Consider the following 13,915-nt stretch of genomic DNA (forward strand, 5'->3'; position numbering starts at 1 on the left):
TGAACTTCTACAACTCAAATAGACAGCTTTGGTCCTCCAACAAAGCCTTAATCAAAACCATCACATGCAAAAACAACTCTGGGGAATCACTGTTTGCCCATGAAATAGCAAAAATATGGAACAACCTTTCCTCTCTCCTCAGACTACAAAAACTCCATACCCTCATTCAAAAGACTACTTAAAACATAGCTCTTCACCAGCCATCTATGCAACTGTAATTGTGCCTCTGAAGCCTCATCCACTCATTATTTCTACACCCCATCTGTCCTGGACAACACAAGCAACACCATCTAGCTATACCTATCCATGTGTGAGCAATAACCTATATATGACTGTATGTACATATGTTTATATATATATATATATATATATATATATATATATATATATATATATATATATATATATATATATACTCTTTCATGTATATTTGCTTGAATGTATATATGGAAAACTTAAACATTTATAAACTCTTATTCAGTTGTGAAATATCTTGCAATGCTCTACCAGGTTCTTATCTACTTCCACTGCAAATTTTGCACACTTGTATTTTCAACCAAAAGGGGGAATATCATCTTATTGTATTTTTACCGCTGTAAAGTCTACAATCTGTTTGTTACTACTCTGTAATGTATCTTTTGTAAATGTTTCTCGTCTCTGTACACTTATGGAGGTTTTCTCCCCAGGACTCCACTGAAAACGGACCCTTGTTGTCCAGTCAGACTATCCTGGCAAACAAATGTTAAATAAATAAATAAAAATAAATTTCATAACTATAAACCTAGTTTAAACTCCAGCAACAGCACTGATGTGTTTTTCTGCACTGAACCCTTTTATGTATACAGTTCATTTCCTTAATGTAATTCTGAAAAAATGAAAGAAATCTCCTTGGAATCTATTGTTGTCTCACAATGCTCCACTCTTCTGCAGTCTCTACTTTTAGCTTAAAATGCTGTGCAGTCAAGTAAAAGTCTGTCTTCAAAAATTAATGTTATATTCCAAATAGACATTTGTGATGTTGGGCCAAAAAAAAAGTGCAGCTGCCCAATTCAGTCCTTTTTCTTTCTGTGTAGGACTTGTCTCAGTCAGTCTGTTCATTTATTGGGGAGGGAGGTGGCAGATCAGGACATTCCCAGGTTAAGCCAGAGCCTATGGGGCCCATTCATTCTTGACCGAGAAGCCCTGTCAGCCCTTGTGTTCCTCAACGATAGGAGTTGTGTGGTAGGGAGTGGGTCAGTTTGCTGGTCCTGTCAAATGGTCGACACCTCCTGATGGCTCTCCAAGCTCTCCTGCGTACTTCCACCATAGACAGCATGGCTCCAGGTGCTCAGTCCCCTGGCTTTTGTGCATGTATTTTGACAGCACATGTTCCATAGATTAATGACCCATGGGTGTAACACTCAGTGCTTGTTCCAGGTGTCATTCAGGAAGTGAGCTGCCTCCTTCCCACCAGGAGGGGCAAATTGGAAATAACTTCTCATTTATAACATCTTTCTGCCAGGCAGCTGATGAAATACTGACAATAGGCAACCACTTGCATGTTTCTTCTTGGGAAGCACTGACTATGAAACTAAATATAACTGCAAAAATTTATAATCATGGCACTGTTTATTAACATGCAGTTATGTTTCTTTTCCTGATTATAATCTAATTATTATATTTCAGTCACTGTCTACTAATTTGAATTCAATGCTTATGTTTCTAACATAGACCTTTTTATTTTCACTCTGTAATTAATGTGGAGAGTTTATTTTATATTTAAGTTAGTATCTATTTTAAAGTAGATGCTTTTATTATTACACAGTAATCACTACTTAAAATAGCTAGTTTATTGTGTGACCTTGCAGACACAATAATGAAGTATTAAATGAAAGACCATCTCCACTGGACTTTGCAAATTTGTGTAGGTTTAAGTGTCGCCTTATGTCTTGTGTTTGCTCAGCTATTTCAGGAAGACTTGCAAAAGATAGACCATGCAAAAAACTTTAATTGGAAAGGCATGGAAACAAAGGCATTCACTTATGAATTTATTTTTACAATGACATAACAGAAGGCCACCTCTTTTTTTTCTAGTAGCATTTATCATAGCACTTAGAATCAGGAAATGGGGAAATAAAATATATTATACCATGACCCCCATTAATATTCCAAAACGTGCACGCTGATTTGTCAGCGTGCACGTTGTAAATTGACTTATACTAATGGAAAAAGGTCCGGTCGCCAGACTTTTTCCATTAGTATAAGTCTTTTTTTCAAACACTGTCTCGCTATGTTAAAGGAGTTTAACATAGCGAGACAGGTTTAAAAAAAGCAATGGAGATCTCAGTTGCTTTTTTTAAAGCTGTCTCGCTATGTTAAACTCCTTTAACATAGCGAGACAGTGTGTAAAAAGCAATGGAGATCTTGCTTTCTCTGTTGCTTTTTTTTTTAAACCTGTCTCGCTATGTTAAATGGGTTTAACATAGCGAGACAGCTTTAAAATAAGCAACGGATATCTTCGTTGCTTATTTTAAAGCTGTCTCGCTATGTTAAACCCATTTAACATAGCAAATCAGTTTGTAAAAAGCAACAGAGATCTTGCTTTCTCCGTTGCTTTTTTCAAAACTGTCTCACTATGTTAAATGGGTTTAACATAGCAAGACAGCTTTAAAATAAGCAGCAGAGATTCTCCGTTGCTTTTTTTAAAGCTGTCTCACTATGTTAAACCCATTTAACATAGCGAAACAGTAAAAAGCAATGGAGATCTTGCTTTCTCCATTGCTTTTTTTTCCCACAGCTCTGATGTACTGCATAGGCATACGCATGCGCAGTACATCAGAACTGCCGCAGAATACCAGGCAGCTGCGGAAGGGCAGCAAGGAGGCATTATACAATGCCATTATTTAAGAAAAGTAATTATTTTTTTTCTTAAATAATGTCATTAATAGCAATAACCACTTCTGGGTGGTAATGTTGGATTTACCCACGGTTGGCTTTGTTTGGCCACTCGGGCTTCACCCTTGTGACCAAACCACGCCAACCGTGGGTAAATCCAGCATTACCCACACCCAGTTGTGGGTTATTGCTATATTACTACACTTAGTTGTACTTATAATCAACAGTAAACTGACCTGGAAATTTCTCCTCAAAAACTGAATATGTAGCTAGGATATTAGTTTTTTCAGTGGCAGCCAGGGAGCATTATTTCTTTAGATGGGCTCTTCCAAGTCATATAGCTGAAAATTAGAAATGAAAGGAATCAAATTCTAGACTAGACAGGAAAGGCCATTTAACAGTGCATAGCCTTTAATGTATCACTACATAGTGAAGCTTTCTAGCTCAGTGATACATTACCAGTCTGTTCCATTACTATAACCTAACATAGGTTAGAATATTAAAACATAGTTGTATATTATATTAAATGGTAAAATTCATCTGAAAAATTTCTTTTGCATTAGATAAGACAGCTCTAGCCACAAAAGGTCATACTCTACACACTGTACTTAAGGCAGAAATTGTTGCGCAAGTATTGGGGGTTCTAACTTTGGCATAACACACTTTACATTCTACTCTCTTAGTAACTTCTACATTCCTGAAGACATAATAGTAAGATGAAAAGTATGCAGGTAAATTAAAAAAAAAAAAAACTCTGGTGGAATCACAGAATGAATAAGATATGTAACAAAAAGGAGATAACTAAAAATTACCTTAGTCATAAAAAGAATTCAAGAGTAAACAAAATATATAAATTACTGATTTTCCTATCAAATATTGCATCTGTATTAATTAAATAATACCAGAAAACTGGGGAATTTTTGAATATACCATGCTGTTAGTAAATGAAGTACTCACCCAGACACAGAGCAGAATAAATGTGCTTATAGAAGAATTTTCTGTAAATGACGCACTTAGCAAAGACATGTTAGAGTGCTTTAGAGACCAGGGCAGAGTATCCTCATGAACCACATATAACTACTGCTACTAGTAACTGAAAGGTCAAGTTTTCATGGGAATCACATAACATACTTCATGGTTTCACATAAAAAATCAGTCAAACTTAAACCCATTTCAATCACGTTGAACCAAATATTAATATGTGATCATGTCATTGACCTATGGCAGCAGGCTGTACTGGTAGTGCATACTGCTTATCATGACCTTCACACATTCAAAGCTATTCCTCATTATGGAATAACTGACTAATTCAAATCATTAAATAATCCAATAAATAATTCATGAGGCAAAACACTGGTTAAGTAACAGACAGAGCAATTCAAGTCAGTGGGAGTTACAACCCGCCTGAAAGGGTTTAACAGTGGTGCCCCAATGGACCTTGTACTAGAGATGGTAATATTAGGATTTCAGACTATTTTTCTCAGTTATAGAAGTGGTAAAGGGGCTATGGATAACGAAATATGCTGATAATCATATACCATGTAAATTAATTACTACAGTAAAATGTTAAAGTTCTCTAAGATCGTCGAGTAGGGGGACTGTGGAAACAATGACCTCAACTTTAATATTATTAAATGTATTACTATAAGGTTTGGCAAAAAGAATATGCACTTTGATTACAACGTTAATTAGTCAAACTAAAAAAATGGCATCACCATTAAAGATCTAGGGCCCTTGGTGCACAACAATATAACATTTTGTGATGCACACTCTCTATAGACAGTGGTGAAAAATTGTACAACACACCACACCAAATATAACTTTAACTTATATTGTAACAAGCCTCTTTGGTTACAAAGTTACTGATTCTGCACTTAATTAAAAAGAAAAAAAAGCAATTAGGGATTTTCGAAACAAAATAAACAGATGTCTTAGCTATTGCCAGGAAAATCTACATATCTCCAGAAGTTAAAATGGTCACCTTATAAAGTAAGATAATAATTAATTGTCTTAATTAGTATTACAAATGTGTAGCACAAATATCTAATATAACTTACATTAACTGTGTTATTCAGAGTTCATTGTTCATGCCTTGGGGGTTATAAGTTGCTATACTGTCATAAGTTACATGAGACATTTTTGATCAGATCTGTACTTCACTTATAGTGCATTGCATTAAAAAACAGTTCTGTGCCCTTTATTATGAATACTTTATTTATTATTTTAGAAATACTCTGCCACAGGGTTAGTGGCTGTTATTTATTTCTTATAACTTTTAAATATTCAAGGGCTTTAGTTCTAACTTTCCTTGCAGTTTGGCAAAAATAGGATCTGGAGCATGGACGTATTAAGGAAAAGTCCAGTTGGTAGCTTCACTTTCTGTTAGAAGATGTACTGTTTTCCAGGCAAGTACAGTTGATGTAATAACCCATACATGGTAGGTCAAAACATTGAAATCATGCATTTAGGTGGTATTCAGAAAAGGACAAATGGAGCAGCCTAGACAAGCGATGTTACCATCAGCATATTCTGTAAAGGAATGTTCTAGGGCTGATTTTATTTATTTATGTATTTATTTATTTATTTGTTTGCAGTCTGTTTACCAGGATAGTCCATTGGGCCACAAATGGCCCGTTTTCAATGGAGTCCTGGGGAGAAACTCTCCAGAAGGTTGATTACATAATACAAAGTAGGAACAAATTTAAAGTAAACATTAAAAACACATTAGTCACACATTGAAAATGTAATTATGCATAAATACAGTAAATAAGAAAAAATATTTAGAAGGAAAATGGGTATTTACAATGAGTTTCATCAAAGATTGTCACATTAGAACAAACATCTGGATTAATAGTGGGTAATATTTGTTATATGGAGTAACAAAAAATGCCAGTTTAACTCGCTCTACTGTTTATAGTGTTGAAGAAGTAAGACAGGCATTAATGGGTCTACAGGAGGGTTAGAAGATTAGGAGGAAAGTGTAGTAGTTATTAGATAGGGTGGGAGCATGAGCATATCCATTGTGAGGATAGGTGTGAGAGAAGTGAGGTTTTGAACAAGGAGAGACTGTTTGTAGTGCGGATGGAGGCTGGAAGAGAGTTCCAGAGGCATGCTAGTGAGAAGGACATCAGTTGATTTCCAGCTGGACGTGAGGGTCTGTGTAGTTTCATTAAGTTGTGAGAATTTGATCTTAAGAGTCAATCAGGTTTATGCACTTCAAAGGTATTTGCTAAGGAGGGACGGAGAGATGGGTTGTGGGATTGATTTATGAGCTTGGATAAGTTGGGAGTGACCGAGGAAGTTGGGTAGCTCAAGCCAGCCTGGGTGATGAAGGGAAAGGCAATGGTGAGATGAGGCTCTGTGACCTGTAGCAAATTTGGTTATTTTATTGCAGCAAGATTAGAGTTTTGTTTTAACAGAGGATTGCAGGTTGGTAAGGATAGTTGCACCATAAAGTAGAGATGGGATCAGGTAAGTATTAGCTAGTGTGACTCTAGTACAGGGAGAGATGAAGCGACTAGAGCATAGCTAGCTTTTTATGGATTTTGTTGATATTGGCTTGAAGATGCTTGTCAGATTTCAGTCAGTCATCTATGATTATTCCTAATAATTTTGCGTTGGAGACTATTTCTAGGGAAGTATTGTTTTTGCTGGTAATAGTAAAGGATTTTTTATCTAGGAGAGAGTTTTTAGAGGCGGTAGAATAGCATAAGTTTGTTTTTTGTAGCTTTCAGGGCCAAATGGTTTTCAAGCATCCGCTGTTCAGAAGAGGAGAAAGCTGCTTGTGTAAGATAGGTAAGAGTGGTGATAGAGGGGGAAGAACCGATTATAGTAGAATCATCGGCGTATTGAATGAGGATGGAGTTTGGGATGGCATGGTGAAAATCATTTATGAATATATTAAATAATAGGGGACTTAGGATAGAGCCCTGGGGGACGCCTGTGGATGTATTGAGGAATGGAGAGGAAGCCTTGCTCCATTTGACTGCTTGCTGCCTGTGGGTGAGATAGCTTGAGAACTGATTAATTACATAAAGTGACTCTGTGGACAAATGGATCAAATCTGTACTCTTCTTTACTCTCAGGAGTTTGACAGTATAAGTTCAACCAAACAGAAAAGGGTCTCTCTGAGTGTGCTCACATTCCTTTCATTATGTTGGCCAGGTATGAACCCTGTGAGTCAATCTCATGAGATTTATTTTTCATATCCTACAACATCAGAGAACAAGTACTGTGTGCTAAGAAATTTGGGAAAGGATACAAAGAAATGTCCTGGATGGGAGCACTTAAGTAGGAATTAATTGAAGTGTTCATCCTTTGTGTCTTTAAACTATTATTTAAGTTGATTTAAGCTTTAAACAGCGTACATATTCAGCTTCATTAAATTATACACTATAGCTTTTGTATTTTATTTTATTTATTTATTTAACATTTGTTGACCGGGCTAGTCTAGCTGGATATATGTCCATTTTCAGTAGAGGCCCGGGGAGAAAAGCTCCACAAAGAACAGACAAGATTCAAAAACAAATTACAGTTACAAAGCATTAAACTTCAGTTATAGATACATTAAAGTTTAGTTAAGATAAAATACAGATAAAATACACCACGTCCCCTATTTTCAAGTTTGAGGTTTTTTTTTTTCCATAGAGGGAAAGTATCAAGACGGAAGAGGGAAATTCCTAGAATAGGGTCTAAGTAAGGAGTTGGAAAAGAGACAAGTTATGGAAGAGAATAACATTAGGAATAGGAGAGAGTAGTAAAGTGGAAGCTGTGCTTCAAGTAGAGCAGGAAGCAGGTGGGGATGTCTGTTAAGTCTAGCTGGGTAAACTAAGTCCAACTTTCAGGTAGTGACCTTTAAAGTGTCAATAATATAAGGTGGAATAGCTTAGGAAAAGTTACATGATGAAACAGGATGAGAAAATATTAGTTAGGGTTGCTACAGGGACAGAGCCAGTGGCTAGTAAGATAGTTTAAATTTCGTTTTGAAAAGTGAAGTAGAGGAAATACAAGTGAGGTCACCAGGAAGTAGGTTTCAGCTTTTTCCCACCGTATAACAGAAAAGGGAATCTTCTGCTTTATTGCTGGATTTATTTGTAGATACTAATAGTTTGTTAGATGAGCGAAGGTTAGAAAGATTTTTATATGGACTGATGAGATTTGTAAGAACTGGTGTTTTATCTGGATAATAAAGGATTTTTTGGGAAATAATTAGTTGCTGACATAAAAACTGATTGTGCAGTTCAAGCCAACCAAGTTGTTTTAAATTTAGGCAGTGGTGTGTACTAAATGGGGAACCGGTAGCAAATCTGGCTATACTGTTATAGGAGATTGTCAACTTGTTGAGGTTAGTTTGAGAGAGATTAGTGTATATAGGTGAGGCATAGAAGAGAGTAGAGATAAGGTGGGTGTGGGCAATGGTAGTTATGGCTGTAGGAGTGAGGAAGGGCTGGATTTTGTAGAGGGAGCCAAGTTTTTGGTTTATCGATTTTATTGTGGTATTGATATGAGTATCATAGTTAAAGCTGTGGTCAGTAGTAACCCCTAAAAGTTTGGTTGTTGTGTCAGGAGATATGACTGTGCCATTTTTGGATTTTATAGAGAAGTGAAGTGGGGTAGATTTTTGTGTCAGAATAAATAGCAGTAGTTTAGTCTTTTTAGGGTTGAGGAGCAGACATTGCTGTAAAAAAAAACTCTTCTACAAGCTCAAAGACATTTTGGGTGAGGGTCTGTAGTTCAGATGGGCTTGTAGCTGAGGAAATTAAAGTGGAATCACAAGATCGTTGATAAAGATGGAGAATAGAAGAGGGCCTAAAATAGATCCTTGGGGTACACCAAGGGAGACAGGAAGAGGGGTGGATAGAGTGTTATCCCAGAGCACTGCCTGTTTCCTATTATCTAAGTAAGACTTGAACCACTGTAGTGCTTGAGTGTCAAGTGAGAGTGATTTCAGAAAATTCAAAAGTATGTGATGATTAACCATGTCGAATGCTTTGGAAAGATCAATAAAGACAGCAGATGAGAGGATGTTATTGTTACGTTTTTTGTTGATGTGATCAGTAAATGAAAGGAGGGCAGTAATAGTGCTATGGAAGGGATGAAAGCCATGCTGAGAGCGAGCTAATAGGCCATTTAGGAGAAGGTGGTCAAGTAGTTGGTTGTGGATGCATTTTTCCATGATTTTAGCTATGGCAGAGAGTAGGGCAATTGGACGAAAGTTGGAAAGTTCTGTTGAGTTGCCACCCTTATGAAGGGGGATAATATGTGAGATTTTCTAGATGGATGGGATGGTACCTTCTTTTATGGTTCTGTTAATTAGGATTGAGAGAGGGTAAGCAATAACTTTGGCTGCAATTTGAAGATACTGAGAAGGTAGAAGGTCCGCTGAGGGGCTAGAGGGTTTGAATTTTTGTAGTAGGGTACAGATGAGGGATGTAGGGACAGGTTGAAATTGGAAAGTTGGTGGAGAGGTAAAGGAGGAGGGGGCGGATTAGTGAATACAGGAGGTAGTGAGTTGGCAAGAGACTGGATAGCTTCAGTAAAGAAGTTGTTGAAGGAGTCAGCAATTTGTTTGGGAGTGTCTTGGGTGATGGGTGTCTTAGAGCTGCCTGGTTGAAGGAGTGTATTGATCCCTGACCAGAATTTCTTTGGGCTTTGGTGGTTGTTTTGCTGGAGTTGAAAGAAGAAATTTTTTTGTCTAATAGTATAGATGCTTTAGTAGAGTTTCTAAGCTGTTTAAATTTTATATGATCAGATGGGTCCTTAGAAGCACGTCATCTTGACCATAATTTGTTTCTCAGCAACATTTTATGTTTAGTTTCTTTTGTAAGCCAAGGTGCAGTTTTGATCCTATTCCTAAGGGTATGGGAAGGGGTGTGGAAGTTGATTTCAAGGAACTTAGAATTGAAATAGGCCACTGCTTCCTCGAGTTGAAGGTGTTTTAAGGGTGACCAGTTGCATAGACTTAGTTCCTTTTGGAAATGTTCAGGGTTAAAATGTTTATTGGAGCGAGTGATTCTGAAGATTATAGGTCTGGGTGAATTGGTCTTTTGTTGAATTAAATAAGTTAGAGTGATCAATCTTGTTTTTGGGTAGGATGCCTACCATGTAGTTAGGGGAGAGAGTATTTATAAGGATCCAATCAAGGATGGATTCTTTGTTGGTGGGTTTATGGATGTGAGTGGGTGAGGAAACCATTTCAGAGAAGCCATGTAGGTTTATGTGGTTAGAAGGGATATCAGTATTACAGGTATTCCAGTCAATATTAAAGTCACCTAGAACAATTGTTTCTTGAGGATAGTTAGTGGACAACCAGCTGAGGATATTTTCAAGGGGGTTGATGTTATTACCTGGAGGAAGGTAAGAGCATAGAATATAGACAGACTTACAAGTATTTAGTTGTAGTTTGGTGAAAAGAATTTCAGAGTTGGTATCTGATGGAAGACAAGTGTCTAATAGTGTACGTTGTAGCCCTGTTTTATATATTAAGGCTATGCCCCCTCCCTTCTTGTTAGGGGGATCCACTCTTAAAATACTATATTCTGGAGGGGTGATGTCACAGTCCTGTGTATGTGGTTTTTGCCATGTCTCTGTAAGACATAAAATGTCAAAGTTGTGTAACTCATGTAGGGCATGAAGCTGAGTTATTTTATTGTTAATACTACGTATATTTAAGTGAGCTAATAAGAGGGAGTTAGGAGGCTGTGTAGGGATGAGGAAGAAGGACTGGTTGTGTAGGTAGTAGTGTTGTTGGTATGGCCAAGGTTGGGATGAATGTCACCATCTCTAAGGAGGTGAAGGTGTAATTTGCAGGTGTAAATTAGAGTAAGATTTGGTAAGGTTTGTGGTTTCTTGACTTGGTAGTGTTTGTAGGTAATATGGATGACTTTATGATATCTTGGGAGGAAATAGTTGGTTGTATATATTATGTTTATGTGTTTCAGGGTAGGTGATAGAACAGGAAGGGATGTTTGTTTTGAGGACTGGTGGAAGTTAGAGCAGTGAAGATGTTCATAGGCAGTTAAGATATAGGGAAGAAAAGGAAAGGAAGAATTGAAAACAGAAGTAGGGGTATAAGGTAAGGAGATATGGGTGAAATAGGCATGGTGCTGAAGAGGTGGAGAGTGGGAAGTGAGGAGGTGTGAGTGTACGAATATAGTGGAGGAGTGGTGAGGTAGATAGAAGATGTTGAAGAGGGGTGGAATGTGATTGGCTGATAAGGAAGTGGGAGTGGTTAGAGAGGTATAAGGCTGGGTGTACCGGGGTGGGTGGGATTTGGGGGTAGGGGAGCAGAGTGAGCCCGCAGGGCTAACGGAGCAGGAAGAGCCAAGTAAGGAGGAAAAACCAGCCTGTGAAAAACAATCAGTGGAAATGCTGACTGCTAGAGGTAAGTTAAGGTGCTGGTAGGTGAAAAAGGTGATAGATGTAGAGATAGTCTGAGTAGGTTGGGCCAATAGGAGGATAAAGGTGAAAAATGGAAGCTTAAAGTAGGTCTAGGCAGAGATACCTAAAGTATACAACAGTTACTTTTAATGAAATCAGTAGATAAAACTAGTTTACTGAGTATTTCAAACATAAGGGAGTAGGATAGATTTATAGGGAATATGGCGCCATCTAGTGAGTAAAATCTGTAGTGCAACAATAACTTCTGAAAGGAAAGAAGTAATCTAGTAGTAGGAGGCGCAATTATGGAAGCCAAGTAAAGGCTACGAGAGGGGTAGGGGGAGGTAAGAAGTAGAAAAGAGTATGGCTGCTGGCTTTCCTGGAAAGGTAGGGATTTTAAATAGACCTAGTATTTAGACAAGTATACTGTCCATAAAGCAGCTAACATACTTTCTTACTTTCTTGAGGGGATGGATTCAGAGGATGGTCTCTCTTCCTTATTGTAGGAAAAGGCAGCAGGTACTATTGTTTAGAAGGAATCCTGGTCATCAGATAGGACAGTTTCTAACCCTAATGCAGGACAGGCAGCTTGCCAGGTTGGGTAGACAAGGGAGAAAGAAGACAAAGTCATAAATAAACAATGTAGCACAGTTAAGCCAGGTAAAAAATAAAAATACAAATAGTGCTAAGTAGAGAACATTGCAACAGATAAGGACTGATGCACATAAGTATGCAAGAGTACTAATCCAGTGATAATAAGCAGATAGGCTCTTAAGCCGGCTCAGGTAGATTCTTAACATACAGTAGAAAATAGCTAAGGCAGTTACAAGCTAGAGAAAAGCAGTTAAGGTGTTTACAAGCTCAAGTCAGTAATGTGCCACGTACCACAAGCCCACTATTATGTCATTCGCAACCCAAGAACACTTAGGGAGAAGAGGGGCACCCCTAGTAAAATGTATAACCCTTCCCAATTAATACACCACCTTTCCAATAAACCCCGATGAAGAATATAGCCTATCAAATAGTCACATATCATCAATTAAATAATGCAGAGGCTAATGAGGAATGAAAAGTAGGCTGGGAGAATAGCTTACATTTGAGCGTCGCTAAGACCGGCTAACTAGTTAGCGAGAGTGAACAGACAGTCTAAAACGCTGTGAAATTCACTGCCAAGACTGGAGAAATAGAGTTTATGCAAGGCAGTGTCTAAATAAAAAGCCCACGTTTGACTTGAGGTTCACTGTAAATACGCTAAGGCCCAAGACTGGCTAACTTGTTAGCATGAGTGAACAGACAGTCTAAAACGCTGTGAAATTCACTTCCGAGACTGAAGAGATAGTGTTTGTGCAAGGCAGTCTCTAATTAAAAAGCCCAAGTTTGACTTGAGGTTCACTATAAAATATGGTAACACATATGGTAGTGAGTAGCTATGGGTGTTAAGCATAAAGCAGTTCCACGCATAACCAAGTGGCACATTACTGCGAGAGTAATACCAGGATACTTGCGATACGAGTTAGAAAATACATGGGTGAAAAAAAAAGAAACAATGTCATAACGAATAGTTACATTAAGGCAAAAAACTATGCAAACTAGCGATATCTGTTTGGATTACTGTAAAGGCATCGATCTAAACAATTTACTAAACACCAGAAATTCAGGTAACTTAAGTTGCACTGGAGAGCACAAATATAAGTAGCAACAATTACATCATATCAGTGTAAATGAACAGTATCCTACTTACTGTCCATGCACTTTCAAAGGCAAAAAGCAGTTACACCATTAAACAGTGCTAGAGTAGTTTCAACTCATTAAGGCAAAATACAAGTAAAATGGTAATACAGTGATACAGAACACACGCTTACAATAGGTGTAACCACTGGGCTCCAGGGACACGCAGCAGCCAAGAGGAGGCAAGGAATCAAAGATGGCGCCTCAAGGGAGAGGGTTTATTTTATTGGTTCAGAAAGGATATGAGGTAAGGAATGGAGGGGTATAAGGGCAGGGGGAGGTACAGACCAGAAAAGGCAAATGAATGGATGTCTTCGGAACGGAAAGGTCAGTTAGGTGGGGGTGGGGGAGTGGGGAGGGGAGGTTACAGAACAACCAAGGCGAAGAAAGAGAGAAAAAAAAAAGAAAAGAAAAAGTCAGCAAAGGGCAATATAGGTTGGCATGGGATGAGACAAAAACTAGGCGGAGTAGTAAAGCATGGAGATGGAAAGAGAAACGGTGAGAAGAGAAACAAGAAGGCAGAGAGAGGGATATAGATAAATAGGAGGTGAATGAGGAAGAGAAGTAGGTATGTGACAGTAGGGACTGAGCCAAGTAAGGAGGAAAATCCTGCCTGTGAAAAACAATCAGTGGATTGTATTAATAAAGGACATATTTAGTTATTCCAGGGAAATCATTACTATACGTGCTACAGATCACATCTATTATTGAATAGAGACAGGCTGTGAACAAGCCATTTGAATCAACTTGAAAAGATGTAATTATTCCCTTAACAGAAAAATAAGAGGGTTAGAAAACTTGAAATATTCAGAGTGGGTTCAGAAATTGTCATATTCTGTTGCTTACAGGTTACTTAGAAGTGCCTTTTGCATGGTTGTTACGGTCCTCATTGATGCATTGCTAATTGACATGCTTGGAGCACACTGCTGGAATA

The 13,915-nt window shown here is 37.9% G+C and overlaps 1 protein-coding gene across 1 annotated transcript in view; it reads left to right on the forward strand.

Moving 5' to 3' along the window:
* Positions 1 to 13,915, forward strand: part of CACNA1B (calcium voltage-gated channel subunit alpha1 B) — a 3,578,581-nt gene that overhangs the window by 2,107,785 nt on the left and 1,456,881 nt on the right. The gene's annotated exons all lie outside the window — the stretch shown is intronic.

This window comes from Protopterus annectens, chromosome 16.part0 (assembly GCF_019279795.1).
Source record: "Protopterus annectens isolate FY-2018-M chromosome 16.part0, PAN1.0, whole genome shotgun sequence".
NCBI lineage: Eukaryota > Metazoa > Chordata > Ceratodontiformes > Protopteridae > Protopterus > Protopterus annectens.